This window comes from Athene cunicularia (assembly GCF_003259725.1).
Source record: "Athene cunicularia isolate RWA chromosome 1 unlocalized genomic scaffold, athCun1 chr1_part1, whole genome shotgun sequence".
NCBI classification, from domain to species: domain Eukaryota; kingdom Metazoa; phylum Chordata; class Aves; order Strigiformes; family Strigidae; genus Athene; species Athene cunicularia.
Window position 1 is genome coordinate 34691646 of NW_020799091.1, and position 13968 is coordinate 34705613.

The following is a 13968-nucleotide window of genomic DNA, read 5'->3' on the forward strand; positions in this document are numbered from 1 at the left end:
ATCATTAAACTCCTAAAATAAGGTCCAACATAGCTAAGCTGAATTATCTTATGGAGAGCCTGAGCACTCTGCTCTCACTATGGAGGTTGCCTTAGGATGACTCTTAAAATTATAGTACAGTTTTATTTTTTAACAATTAATAAAATTTCACATCCTCCTCACTAGCAAAATAAGGCTCTTCAGAAACCCCAAAAGTGAATTAGGCTGACAATATAGATAAAATGAAAAAGTACAAAAAGAAGGTGAAAATCACACTCCAGTTATTGAAAATTTGTATTCAACAGAAGAAAAAAGTTTGGAGGCTTTTCAGCTCTTGATATGAGACAAGACCACAGTGGGAAAGAGAATGATAAAAGGAAAATTACAAAAATCAACAAACATGGGAACCGCCTAAAATTACTCCTTTTTCAAGATTGTTCTAAGATAAAGTAGTCATATAGTTAAGTTTAATATGATCAAGGATCTGATGCTTCAGGTGAAAGTATAAAGTATGGGACAATAAGAGACATTTGCCGTGGACATGGCAATGCCTTACATTAAGAAAAAAAAAAAAAAAAAAAGTCAGTGGTGTATAGTCATTGTAATATGGTTTTTTTTTTCAAATCCTCACTAAGATTATTGAAAAATAAGAAAGTAGAATGCAGTAATAGAAAGCATAATATACTTGAATGTTTTTTTCCTCCTTTGTTTATCACTCCCAGGTGAAGGAATACCAGAAGTGGACATTGGTGAGATCTTCATAAGAAATAGGTGGATTATAAAATCTTTGGAGCCAGGAAAGCTGATACATTCACTACTGTCGATAAAACTACATTTTCAGTTAAATGGAAGGATCTATTACACATATTTTATTAAAAGGAGTGAGAAGGGATGGAAGTGAGAGTGTATTAAAAATGAAATAAATGGTCTCTAGTGAAAATGTAGAGCTCGGGACTTTCTCAAGGGGGTGTAAGAGCTTAGAAACTTGTATTAGATAGTGGTTGCTTCAGCCCACACATGTGATCTTATCCTCATCCAAATATTCCATAAAGGGGGATACTTAACTTGAGATACCAGCTCAATATACCCACAATAGGCCCACAGGTAATAGCTGTCAGTTTTAAAGCTCTGTTTGCCTTGAAGCAGGGTTTAGAAAAGAATACTCATTTCTTATGAAGCTTGTATTGGAATTTTGTATGTTAAATTAACATTATTCCTCAGGGATTTTTAATTTAAGATCTTACATCCTCTATATTTTTTATTTTTTATTAGACTCCTGGTTTACTTTGCTTTCACTGCACCTCTGAGGCTCAGATGATATGACTGTTATTTGAAACTTCTCTCCCAGTGTAAATGATAAGTAGAAACTCAATATGAAAAATATTTAGCAAAAGATATCTAAAAGGTAACAGGTGAGAAGAAAATAAAGAAAATTAAATCTAAAAAATAGGCTTCATATCAGCCCTATTCCTGACAAGTAATAATAAATTTGCTTGAAGAAAGGAACTACTTATAATAAAACAAAAGGGGAAAGATGTGTCTAATGAGGTACATACAGAAGTCTCAGCTAGTAATTCTAGTCTTTTACAGTTAAAGGGAAGAAATAGGCAACTCTGGAGGCCAGTACATCTAGTGTTATTTTAAACGAAATCTCAAGATGAAATGAATTGTCATCGCTCGCAGATTTTTCTTGATCAATTATAAAGTAAGTCGGAGGGGGCTAGCTCAGATTTAGGTGTCTAATTTTTAAGTGCCTGCATTAGGACAGATAAATCATGTCCAAGCCATTCAAATATATGTTAATAAAAAGTGAAGTGGAAAATTTAGTAGAAGACATTTTCAGAATATGCTTTAGAGAACCATAGAATATACTGGGCAGATATCTAGACGGAAACACATTGACTCTGAGAATCTGATTCAAAATCCACTGTAATCAGTGGAAAGATCTGAAATAGCACTGGCTTCAGATAAATTACAAGTAAAAGTCTTATCTACTTCAAAAGACATTTAGAAACATCCTTTCAGCTCCCAGTACAAATTAGTGCTGAGTCCAACTAGAATTAGTCCTTGTCTAAGGACTTGTATTTCTACCTTTTTCTTCCCTTCTCCTCCCCACTCACAGATGGATTGTCTTATATTCACTCTTCCAGTTCTGCTTTATACACGTTGGACATTCAAAATCAACCACATCATATCCTGTTTTCTTTCCCCTTCCTTTTTCTTTAGTTCTTATTTAAAAATGCTACTTTGTTTCTGTTTCTAAATATTTTTTCTGTTTCATTTACTAATTTCCAAATCAATTTGGGAAAGCTTTACCTTGGATTTACTCCAACAGTTCCATCATCTCTTAATCATATGATTCCACTAAGGCCTTTATCTAATTTTTTTTTTTTTTTAAATCTATGCAGTAACCAGCGTTCACATAGATACACACTCCATGCAGGCACAGATAGTTTTAAAATTCCATCACTTCTCCAGTCACTAGGTTTTTCCCTTTATCTGTGAAAACAACGGAAATTTCAAGCATGTCTTTAAAAGGAAGCTATTTTATTTTAGTAATTCAAAGCTAACTCCATTGCATTCAAAGACCCTTTCCAGTTCAATTTAAGGACAGACTACTCCCCCCTACAAACACAGACACACAGAGACACACACCTTTTCCTCCCTCCAGAAAACAAACCTGCAGTGTAAATGGGACCAAGTGGGCAAAGAAATCATGGAATGTAATTTATTTCTAGGTGACAGTCCAAAAGATGGGCAAACATAAGTCTATTAGCTGCACTGCAACAAATCATCTGCTCACTGCAGTACAGCAAGGGAGCTTTACAAATACCTACTACTGCTTTATATATTTCTGTAAGAATTGCAGGAAACATAAAGCAGACAATTTCAAATAAAATTCTACATTCCACCTTCTCCCCCTCCACTTTTTCTGCACAATTTCTTTTCTTAAAAGTTTCCAACATCTGACAAAGGGGCATTTCCTGTCATTTTTTCAAAAGACTGAATTAATTTTGTGATAATGGAATGAGCAATAAAGATCCTTCCTACACACATGCTCTATCATAACTGATCTTTTTATGTCTTATGTGTTGGTCCCAGTATTCTAACACATGGGAAGCAAAGGGCAGATCCCCCAATATGCCGCAGTTTCACATAGCAGTAACATAAGATGGTCAAGATAGATGCATAGAGGTGTATTTTGAATTATTAACTAATAGATAGATTTTAAGAAGGTGTATAAGAAATGTAGGTTTTCAAAAGCAAAAGTAGTTCTTAATAAAGTGACAATTTCCTGCCCTGTGATGTCCTCTAGTCACATAAATACACAGCACTCAAAAATCAGATTAAATTAAGTTTAAAGATAGTGGTTCAAAATTTGCGTGTAGCTATCCTAGATTACTTGGCTGAGATTTCAAAAAAAATATGTCATATAGCAATGGCTGTAATGTTTCTTTTCATGAGTCAATAGCATATATCACCAAGCTAATTTCACATACACCAAAGCAATTCACTGCTGTCTGAGGTCTGGTTTAAAACAGTCATCTAGAAAAGAAGGATCCTATAGCTCATTGTGATACCACTGAACCCACAGATACTCAGTCAAGAAATTTTGCATTAAATTGTTAGATCTAGTCAAGAACAGTTATTTGCTGAGATGGAACAAGGTCATCCAACCTGGGGAATAAGCCTCAAAAGTGGCAGCACCTTTTCATTAATTATTCTTACTCTGTTTTGATGGAGTCTTGACACCATTTCATATTTTCTGGTTTGACTGAGTAGTGATTACAAGGTCCCCATTAAGTTATTAAATGTGGTATAGTAGATGAATTTATCCAATGAAAAATTTTTATTCTTAATTTTTTTATATATAATTACAGTTCTATTCAGATAAACAATTTTCTCCAACCTCTGGAATGGGCTCTGTAATCAGTTTAATATCTCTTACCTATTAAACTAGGGAAACATATAGAAGACTCCCTCTTCAAGGGTGAATAGGTGAGCATAAACAAGATTCTTCTCATTAATCTTCATGTGAATCTCCCAAGATATCAGAGTTTCTAATTCCTCAGTTTGTATCTCCAAACTCAGCACTAATATCTGAAATATGAACATATTTGTATAAAAGGATTTGCAATGACTTGCGTGTTTTCTCTTCGAACATACGGTTAATATATCTTTGTACCTTGAGCTCCAGAGCAGGATGATTTTTAATTTATTTATTTAGTAGCTCAATAAAACATTCAAAGGGCAATTCTATGCTTATCACAGGTGGGCAGTTCACAGAGATTGACATGATCCTAAGGCTTTCAGTTCTCAAATTTACTTTGTGCTAGCCACAGGTGTATAAAAACTGCAATTTGTGTAAGCCCCAAGAGAACTAATTATGGGTTAAGAAAAATGCACATTTTACTATGTAGCATATAACACAGAAAATTTACCATGCATCAGTCTTTTGAGAGACAGGAGAACTTTAGGGAAAAAAATAGGTAAAACTGTGCATGAGCTAATTCTAAAGTGAACTCCCTTGAAGGCTTATCAAAACTAATGCGCTTTAAAAAATTATTTATTTAAATATATTTTCTTCGTAGTTTAGAGTTTTGTTTCTTAAAATACTGTGAATCCAACTACTATATGAAGGTCTTTTACGAAATCTCAGGCTTCAACAGACAATTATTTGGAATATCTTCATGTACAAAATAAGTACAAAATGTCATATTACAGTAACAAATATTATGAAGATTTGAATGAACATTGCCCATACTTGTGGTAGGTTGAACTTGTCTGGATGCTAGGTGCCCACCGCGCTATCACCCCCCTCCTCAGCAAGATGGGATGTGGAGAAAATAAGATGGAAAAAGCCCCTTTTTGTCAAAATAAAGGCAGTTTAATAAAGCAAAAGCAAAGACCATGCACAGAAACAAAAGAAAACAAATAAACAAATAATTTAGTCTTTATTTCCCATCAGCAGGTGATGTCCAGCCACTTCCTAGGAAGCAGGGCTTCAGTACGTGTAGTAGTTGCTCCAGAAGACAACTGTAGTAATGAATGCCCCATATGCCCTCCTTTCTCTTAGCTTTTATTGCTGACCAAACATCACATGGCATGGAATATCCCTTTGGTTAGTTTGGGTCAGCTGTCCTGGCTATGTCCCCTCCCAAGGTTTTGCCTACCCCCAGCCTAATGGGTGAGAGGGGAATTTTGGAGAGACAGCCTTGGTGCTGTTTCAACACTGCTCAGCAGTAGCCAAAACACTGGTGTGTTATCAACACCTGTCTAGCTACCAATACAAAGCACAGCACTATGAGGGATGCTATGGGGAAATTTAGCTTCATCTCAGACAGACCTAATATAATAGTCATGTGATCATCACTGATGTAAATAAATTAAATTTAAATTATGACAATTGTGTCTTCAGGAACAAGTATTGCACACCACTGAGTTTGTTAGGCAGTCTCACTCTGTTGGATTTTGCTTGTATATTGCATTGATGTGTGTGTAAAGGTTTATTTTTTTTACTCACATGGAAGAACTGAATTACAGATCTTAGAAAGATTTGGCTGCTTTCACCAAAAATCTTTGAATGATGTGGAGATGGCACGTAGAAGCACAGGTTGGAAGCAAAAATGTTTAATATGGTCCATGGTAGTGGAGCTACATAAAGGGAAAAAAAAATCAACACATCAATTTTAAAATAGCCTGCTTGACAGAAAATGTTTTCATGGAAACTGATTCAGAACAATAATGTTTTTTCCTTATCTTACCTACTCTCCACAAGAACACTGACTGCAGCATGGTCAGGTAGTTTGCCTTTGATGCTAAAAAAGCATCCTTGAGTTTGAGGTTAGTGTGTTGTGAGAACAGGCACAGACCTGGATATGCTATACAAGTCTATGGTTTGGGAAATGCACATTAGGAATGAGAAAGGAAGATTCAGTTCTAGTTCTTGAGGTTGCAGAAACACTAAAAGGTTTTCATGTCTTTCAAACATGTTCTTGGAATTCATGTCAATGTATTCTTGTTTCCTATCTGGAAGGCTACAGTGATTTGCTCATTCTAGCATATAAAGTCTGTGGTAACCACAAGTTCATAATCTGAATTTAAGGCCTTCTGCAGAATACCATCCTCAGAGGGCCTAAACAAATAATCTCTTTCTATCTCTCCCATAAAACCGAGGTTTAGCTGGATGTGATTTCTTTTCCTGTATATTTTTAGTGAAGACATGCTCTAGGTTCATTTGTTAACTGATATAGACTTTCTTGCTAGGAAGTTTTGGATGTGTTGATTAACATAGAATACTAATAAGCAAACCATTTAGATGGGCTTAATTGTGGATACTATTGAAATTGATTATTCTGATGCTTGTCCTAAAATCAGAAGTTGAAGCCATGGAAGTTCACTTTGGAAGGTATTCTGATTAAGAGATTGACAGTAAGACCAACAGTATCTGGCTGTACAGAAGAGCTGACGATGTAGTTGGTGATGTCTGGAACTGACTTCAAATACAAGGTTTTTAATACAGAGATAACTCTACCACCTTAAATCATCCATTCAGAAACCTGGGGAAAATAAATACTTCCTTTTACATGCCTTTACCAGTCTATTCTTCTCCTGAAAATACTGACTTCGTTCATGTGTAAACCAGAAAAAACTCCTAGGAGTAAAAGAAAACAGGTCATGCATTCAAGTAATATGACAATGATCTCCCTGGCCATTTTCTTGGGCTGTAGATTCTTACCTCATTTCCCATATCTGTCAGGATAGGTGTATAAAGAACAAATGTACCTGTGGCTCATCACAGCCTTCCTCTCTCTTCTGGAACACCCCGCTCACATTTGTCAAGTCTGTGATTCTGTGGAGTCCTAAAATTTGGAAATGGCATAACTGAAAAGGTCCCAGACCTCTGCAGGAAGTTCCTGCTCGATCTATAGAAACAGAGACCATCACCTTTGTGCTACTCCATCTGGAAGGCGTGCCTTTATCTCTACCACCTGTCCTAGTAGGCTATGTCTCTTTACAGATGGTAGCTTCAGATGTTCAAGGTTCGAACTCAGCTATGACTGTAGCTAGGGCTACAGTGGCCTTAGGAGCACTTACTCCAACAATTTCCTGGAGTTCAATGTACTCTGCATTAAAGAAGCAAAATGTAAGGTCCTTTAACTCAGTCCCAGGTATGAACACTGCCCCTGCAAGGTAGGAAACCATGTCCTCTTTTCTTCTGCTACAAAGGCAGCCATGCAAACATTGAAGAGTTCTCATCACCGACAATTTTCAAGCCCCTGCAGAAATTCACCACCATTTTTTTCTGAGAGCAAGGATAAAAACAATTTATTATTTTCTTCTTTTTGATATATATATGTAATTATTAAGCAAATGCCCTCACCTGAGTTTATAAATTTGTTGAATTAGGCTGATCTTTAGCATGCCTAGTCCCTAGTTCTTCAGCAGATACTGGGAATACCCTCCCCTCTGATTCTGAGGTTTCTACTCTCACCTTATTGCACTCATAAAATACATATTCAAATCAGATCCTTGCTATGTCAGTGCAATAAGCAAATGCCTTCAGAGAAAACCCAAAATATCCTCCGAATCTTTTGAGGGTTAGAAAGACTAGTAAAATGACATGTTATTCGTGTTTAACCCCCAAAAGTGATTTTGACCTTTCATGGTGGATTTGCTTAAGTGCGCCTGAGTCACATCTCAAACTGTACATCGTTCTGCAGCTTCACGGTGCAAGGGTTGATTTTTCTTCACCTTCAGTGCACACGTTTTCATCTAGTTTTTTACTCTTGAGTCCCAGGTTAAAACCAAAACAAATGTTTAAAACAAAAATACATAGAATTAAGTTACCCAGGATTCCTGATACCAAGATCCCTATTTTGATGCAAAAGCAACAGCTAAAAAGCACTTTTAGCTGAGTGATTGAATATGTAGGCTAAACTCATGGTTTGATCAACATGATGCTGTTCAAAACGCATATCACGACAAAACAGAAAAGTCCAGGTAAAACTGAGCTTACAGATCTTATCTAATAATTCTATTAGAAGAGTTTTGCTTCTTTTTTCTGTTTATGAGTTAATTAAGAGCTATAACTACTTTTCTTCATATATCTTTAGATATTGATGCTTTCGTGATTCGGTTTCTAAGAATAGTTACTTATGAGCCATTTGTTGAGTACTTGAAATTCAAAACAGGAATCATATTGAATTGAAGTTATGTTGACACTGCTGTTTTTGCTTGATTGGAAATATGAATTATGTTAGTGAACTCACTTTACATGACAGCTCTCTTCAATTAGCTTAGTATTATCTATTTCCACAAAAAATCCTGCCAGAAGATGTCACACCTAGAGATAGTGAAGACATGTTACAAAGGGAAAACTTACACTGGTGAAGCCAATGTGATTCTTAAAGCAGGTATGTGTTATTGTCTCAAAGTTTTGTTTTATTTTTCAGCTGCAGTTTTACCTGTACTTCACACAATTCTAGTTAGAGATGCAGGATTCAAAAAACATCTGAAAGTAAAAAGAGAAAAGGGACAACCAATAGCAGAAACATTTTTTCTAACACCTTGCATATCAACATTTCATTCCATCATTGTAACTTCATTGTAACATTGTAACACATCTTGTACTAACTTGATATTTTTTATATGTTTCTTCAGATCTCTGTTAATATCTTCCCATGTCAAGAAAGCAGGTGCTCAGCAAATAGACTGGTATTAATTCCCTCTCTGCATTCTTTCTGGAATCAAAAGATGGACTTCAGCCACTCTGTTCAGTTCCAGACTTATAAATTTGGAAGGAGATCACACTTTTTACCGTAATATGAAGTTGATGACATTCATACTGTAATCCATTAGAGGCTGAGCCAAACCATCAAATTCATTTTGATTGTAATCCCAAGCACTTCAAATCCCGTTCTCCATAAGCGAAATTTAAATACATTAAGTCAGTCAAGATCTGCAGCTCTTCATGTGTTGTTAAGAGATCTCAAAAAGAAAAAAAAAAAATTATTAGAGAGAACATATGACATTTTTACCAGCTAAGAATTAATTTGAATAGCTGATTGAAATGCATTACAGCTCTTTTGTAAGTTTTTGCAGTTCTTCACTTTACACAACATACAATAAACATTCAGCTTCTTTTATATTGTTTGCTCCTATTGATTTTCTTTTTTCTTTTGCAAACACATGGGCTCTTAGTTAACATTTTACATTAGTATCCCTAATTACACTGTTCTGATCAGCATGTAATTATACTGTGTATAAATGCAAATATGATTTTCTGACATTTAACTTTGTGCACTAGTGAAGTTAAAGCAGCTATTTATTTACAATAGCATGGCACACATTATGCCAGGAAATCTAAATCATACTGAAGTTCAAATATTAACAATGGATTAGAAATAATCATTAAACGTGCAGGAATGGAGGGTAGTTCAAGGTGGTACTGTATACTCCTTCAACAGGAAATGAAGAAAATATTGCTTAATGATTGTGAGGCAAAGTCCAAACTTAAGTTCTCCCAAGGCATAAGAATGTGAATGGTTAAGAGGGCAATTACTATTAAGAGCTCGCTATTATGAATGCTGGAGGTTCATTTAAAACACGTGAAGGTCATTGAAATTCAGAGCTACATATACTTGCTAAAATAGTTTTTTGTCACTATAGCATATTTAAGAGTATTTTTATCCTACTCCAAATGTCTACCGGTACTAGATTTATGATCTGGAAGTTCCAGGATGCTCAAAGCCATCTACAGAAAAAAAAAAAACCAAAAACAAAAACAAAAAACCAAAGGGTTTAAGCATAAATCACCTGTAAGTCAACAGCATATTTGTGTTTGTGTTTTCCCCACTCCTTTGGATTTCAACTAGGATAGATTTTTAAGGATATTTTAAGAGGTTTTAAGGAATTTTTTTTCTTCATTTTTCACACTGTTTATGTAAGTCTAATTTATTTAAATCTAGCAGCCATCTTTCCATTCACCAACTCGTATTTCTGCAAAAATCAAGGGTCATAATCCTGACAGAGCAATTTCTTTCCACTTACTGGGAAAACAAACAAACAAACAAACCAAAAATCTGTGCAAACAAAAACCTGCCTCATGATTTCATGTCTATGAAATATGAGAGTACTTTTCTAGCCTGTCTAGAGTGGATGTTCAAGATGAAGCAGAGAGGTTCAAAGGGGGTGAGTCACTGCATTGTGTGGGATATTGTTATGTTAATTTTCTGCCTTTGTATACCAGGAATTTGATTGAGAAGTTAGCTTCAGTGACACCAGCTACTCCAAAAAGAAGAAAAGTACATCTAATTCCTCCTTTCCACTCTCATCTTTACAATAATAAGAAGAGAGCATGTATTAGAATTTAGTTCAAAAGTAGTAGCTACAGCCCTCATGTCCCTGAGTTCAACAAAGACTCCCAGAACTCTTAGCTCAATAGAAATTTGCACAAATAAAGTAGTTCACTCACATTTCAAACTGGACAACAGGCTTTAATGTATAACTGCCTAAGCAGGTTCCCTTTTTGCAGTCTCCCAGCCACCATGTCACCATGAAAAGTTTTGGTGCCTTAAGAAAGACCATTATTTTTTTCATACAGTTCTTTAGAGTTGTTTTTGTTGTTTTTTCACAAAGTATTAAGCTGAGAAGTAGGAAGAGACAGCAGCAATTCTGTCTGTATCTAATGAATTAAAGGAATCCACAGAACTTTCCTCTGCTCTGGAATTCAATCATCTCTTCCACTGAAATTGAGAGCATAGCCCCTTGAACAGTGTAGCTTGGGACATTTATGCTAGCTCCATATCTGGAAGTTAGCAGAGACCTGGGGTTATTTTCAATAAGCAGTTTGGCCATAGTTACCCAGTTTCAGAAAGCAAGAGTTTAGCAGTTCAGACTCAAGCATTTTGAAGATGGTTTTCCTTTTTTCCAGAGAACAATAAAACACAGCTTTAATTTACTAGGGGGGGGGAATATAGCTCCTCTTGGACTGTGACACTCTGAGTCAGATTAAACTCTCTGAAAAGAGACGGTGCATCTTCCCAAGGAGCAATGTGGCATACTTAGTTTGGAAAAGATTATGGAGTACATGACAGTCAAACATGGCCCAACAAGAATGAGTATGGTTCCCAAGAAGAGCAAAGAAAAAGCATTCGGCAATGTCTTGGAAATTGCAGAGTGGGATTTCTTGGGACGTTGTCTTTAAGGAAAAGGTGGAAAATCAGCCTTATAACACTCTTCACCTTGGGGGTTTCGCTTCTTGTGAATTAGTAGCAGTTTTTCTCTACAGACATAATTTATTTGTTTGTTTCTTTTTAATCTCTCAGAATGTAAGGCAGTCTAACTTGTAATATTAATTACAGCATTAGGTGACTCGTTCTCATAACTGTCATTTCAGTGATATAACTTAAGAATTTTATTACCTTAATATTTCTCATTTAGCACAGACTGCTATAGAAACGTACAAGCAGAAGGCAGAAACAGAACAGCAGAAGGCAGAAACAAATCATGCCAGAGAATTCTTCTAAGATCTTTTCCCAAGACTGATATCTTTTTCTTTTTCTTTTTTTTTTTTTCAAAAAACAACTAAGAAAATTACTTTAAATTGCTGAATATCTAAATGACACTTTCCAAGTGTCAGTATTTAACAGGAAAACAAAAACATTCCTTTATAACCCTGCACAGAAAAGCATCTAGAGATATCAGTTATGCAACTAATTTTGGAAGGCAAGGATCTGATACTTTTTGTCATGATGAGGTGTCATTTTAGGGACATATTTTTCAATTGCAATATGTATTTTCAAGGTACTTGGAATCCATCTGTCCTGCCTATAGTGTTAAACAGCAGCATGAGAAATATTAAAGGGGCAATCCTAAAATCCAATTTCTGAGCTAGCTGCTGACTAAAGGGAAATATTGGAGGCCAGGACAAGGGTAGGATCTGAGATCCCACTTCTTTCTGGAAAAGACTTTCAGGATCTAAGGCCCAGAAGCCTCTTCAGAAGTTGCCACACAGTAACCAGAGCTAAAGAATAACATGGCCGTCTAGGAAATGGCATTCCCTTTAAAGTCTATATCCTCTCTCAGGTATTTTTTTCATTACCTTTATATTCAAAAATAAATTTCTAAAATGCCCTAACATTCTCAGTATTTGAGGGTAAAACCCAGCTCTTTAAGGCAGCATTTTAAGTTTTTAAGTCTTTAAGACTTTTGTTTTCTCATGATTCTTGACAATTTTTTATTTTTTCTATCTAGTGCAATGAATCTTTTAAAATGTCTTTGCATTTTGCAGAATGACATTATTTGATCACTTTTACCTATTATTTTTTCCAGCACTTTTAGTTGCATACTGTCCTATGTTTGGTACTGAGGAAACTTCCCAAGTGATTGGAGTATACTACTTTATAGCCATTCTGACTTAAGACAATATTAATTCATTACACGAGAGATGGGAGCAACTACAATTATGTTTTCCTTGCTTTTAAAGAAATGGCCCCTACTACATTTCTGTGGGAAGTCCATATCACTATATGGGAGGTGCATAGTAGGTATGTCTGGGAGTTTTTTCCAGATTTGTTCCTTCAGCCAAAAGATCACACATGGTGGAGTCAACTTGACTAAATGCAGGCTCCTTACGCTATCTGAGATGCACACTGCCAGAATGTCTGCAAAATTCTAGTGTGCGACATCTGTCTTTAGCACATAGGATTCCTTGGCCAAAGGGAGACATATACATCTGAATTAACCTTCAAAAGTTCCCCTATATAGACTCTTGGAAGAAATGGGGAACTTCTGAAGCCTAATTCTCAGGTAGACCTCTAGATCAGCTTAATAGATCAGCTTAAACACATCCTAAGAGTGGTTCTGGTTTGTTGGGTTTTGTTTGGTCCCGTCCCCCCAGCCCCGTCCCGTGTCCTGTCCCCGTGTCCCCCCCCCCAATTTATGTTTAAGAAGCCATATATCACAGGCTTCTTTGTGCATCTCTACAGCGTGCATGCCTACATCTGTAAATGGGATGAACTTCACCCCTGGCTTCTGGAGCTGATTCTTCAGCAGGAGGATGCCAGTTGCCCAAGCTTGGATGTGTGCAGAAGAAGAGCTGTAGCAATTTACAGAGTCAAGTCTAGAGGAACCTGAACTATTCAGGCAGCAACTGACCCATATGGTTCCTGACAGTTCACGATTTCTGAGTTAGGGGACCTCAGATTACCTAACTCTTATATTAGATACGTATCTCATTGTAAATATCCTGTATATGCTCCCACGAAACCTGATCACAGAATCTATAAAGTTGGTCTTTGGTGCTAGATAAAGTACAACTGATTTCATCTACCTCAAAACACCATATTTTTTGTGGAGGCTCTCTCTCATCTTTTGCTAAAGCTGTACTGCTGTTCATTTGCAAGATGATCTGAATTAATCTCCTCTCCAAACAGCACTGAAGAAAGGAGGCTTTAGGAGATACCAAGTCAGTACTCACTTTTAAATTTTTTATTTGCAGATCAGGGAACCAGCAGATGTTGACAACTTTGTCAGAGACATTACAGGAAATCATGTAAAATTATAAAAGTTCTAAATTATTTTACTGAAAGGAATAAATATATAATTAGAGTGTTATTAAAATTCAGATGTTCCAATTTTTTATTTCATAGCTATTATGACGTAGCTGTTTCTGGTTTACTTAGAGATACCTGAGTTCACAGACCATTGACCGAATGGCATGCAACAGCCACTCAGAAATCATAATGCTCTTTTATGTTAAACTAGTTTATACATAAAGACATTAAAGCACATCTGGAAGTAGAATAGGGCCAGCTAGGGCCAGCAAAGATGTCTGAGATATATGACAGAATTTACATGTAATAAAAGTATGCAAAAGGTTGAGTTATTTAGTCAGGAAAATAGAAATATTCAAAGTGAAATGAATCAGGTCATTGATAGGATATAAAACATACTGAAAGTAAAAAAAAAAAAAAAAAAAAAAAA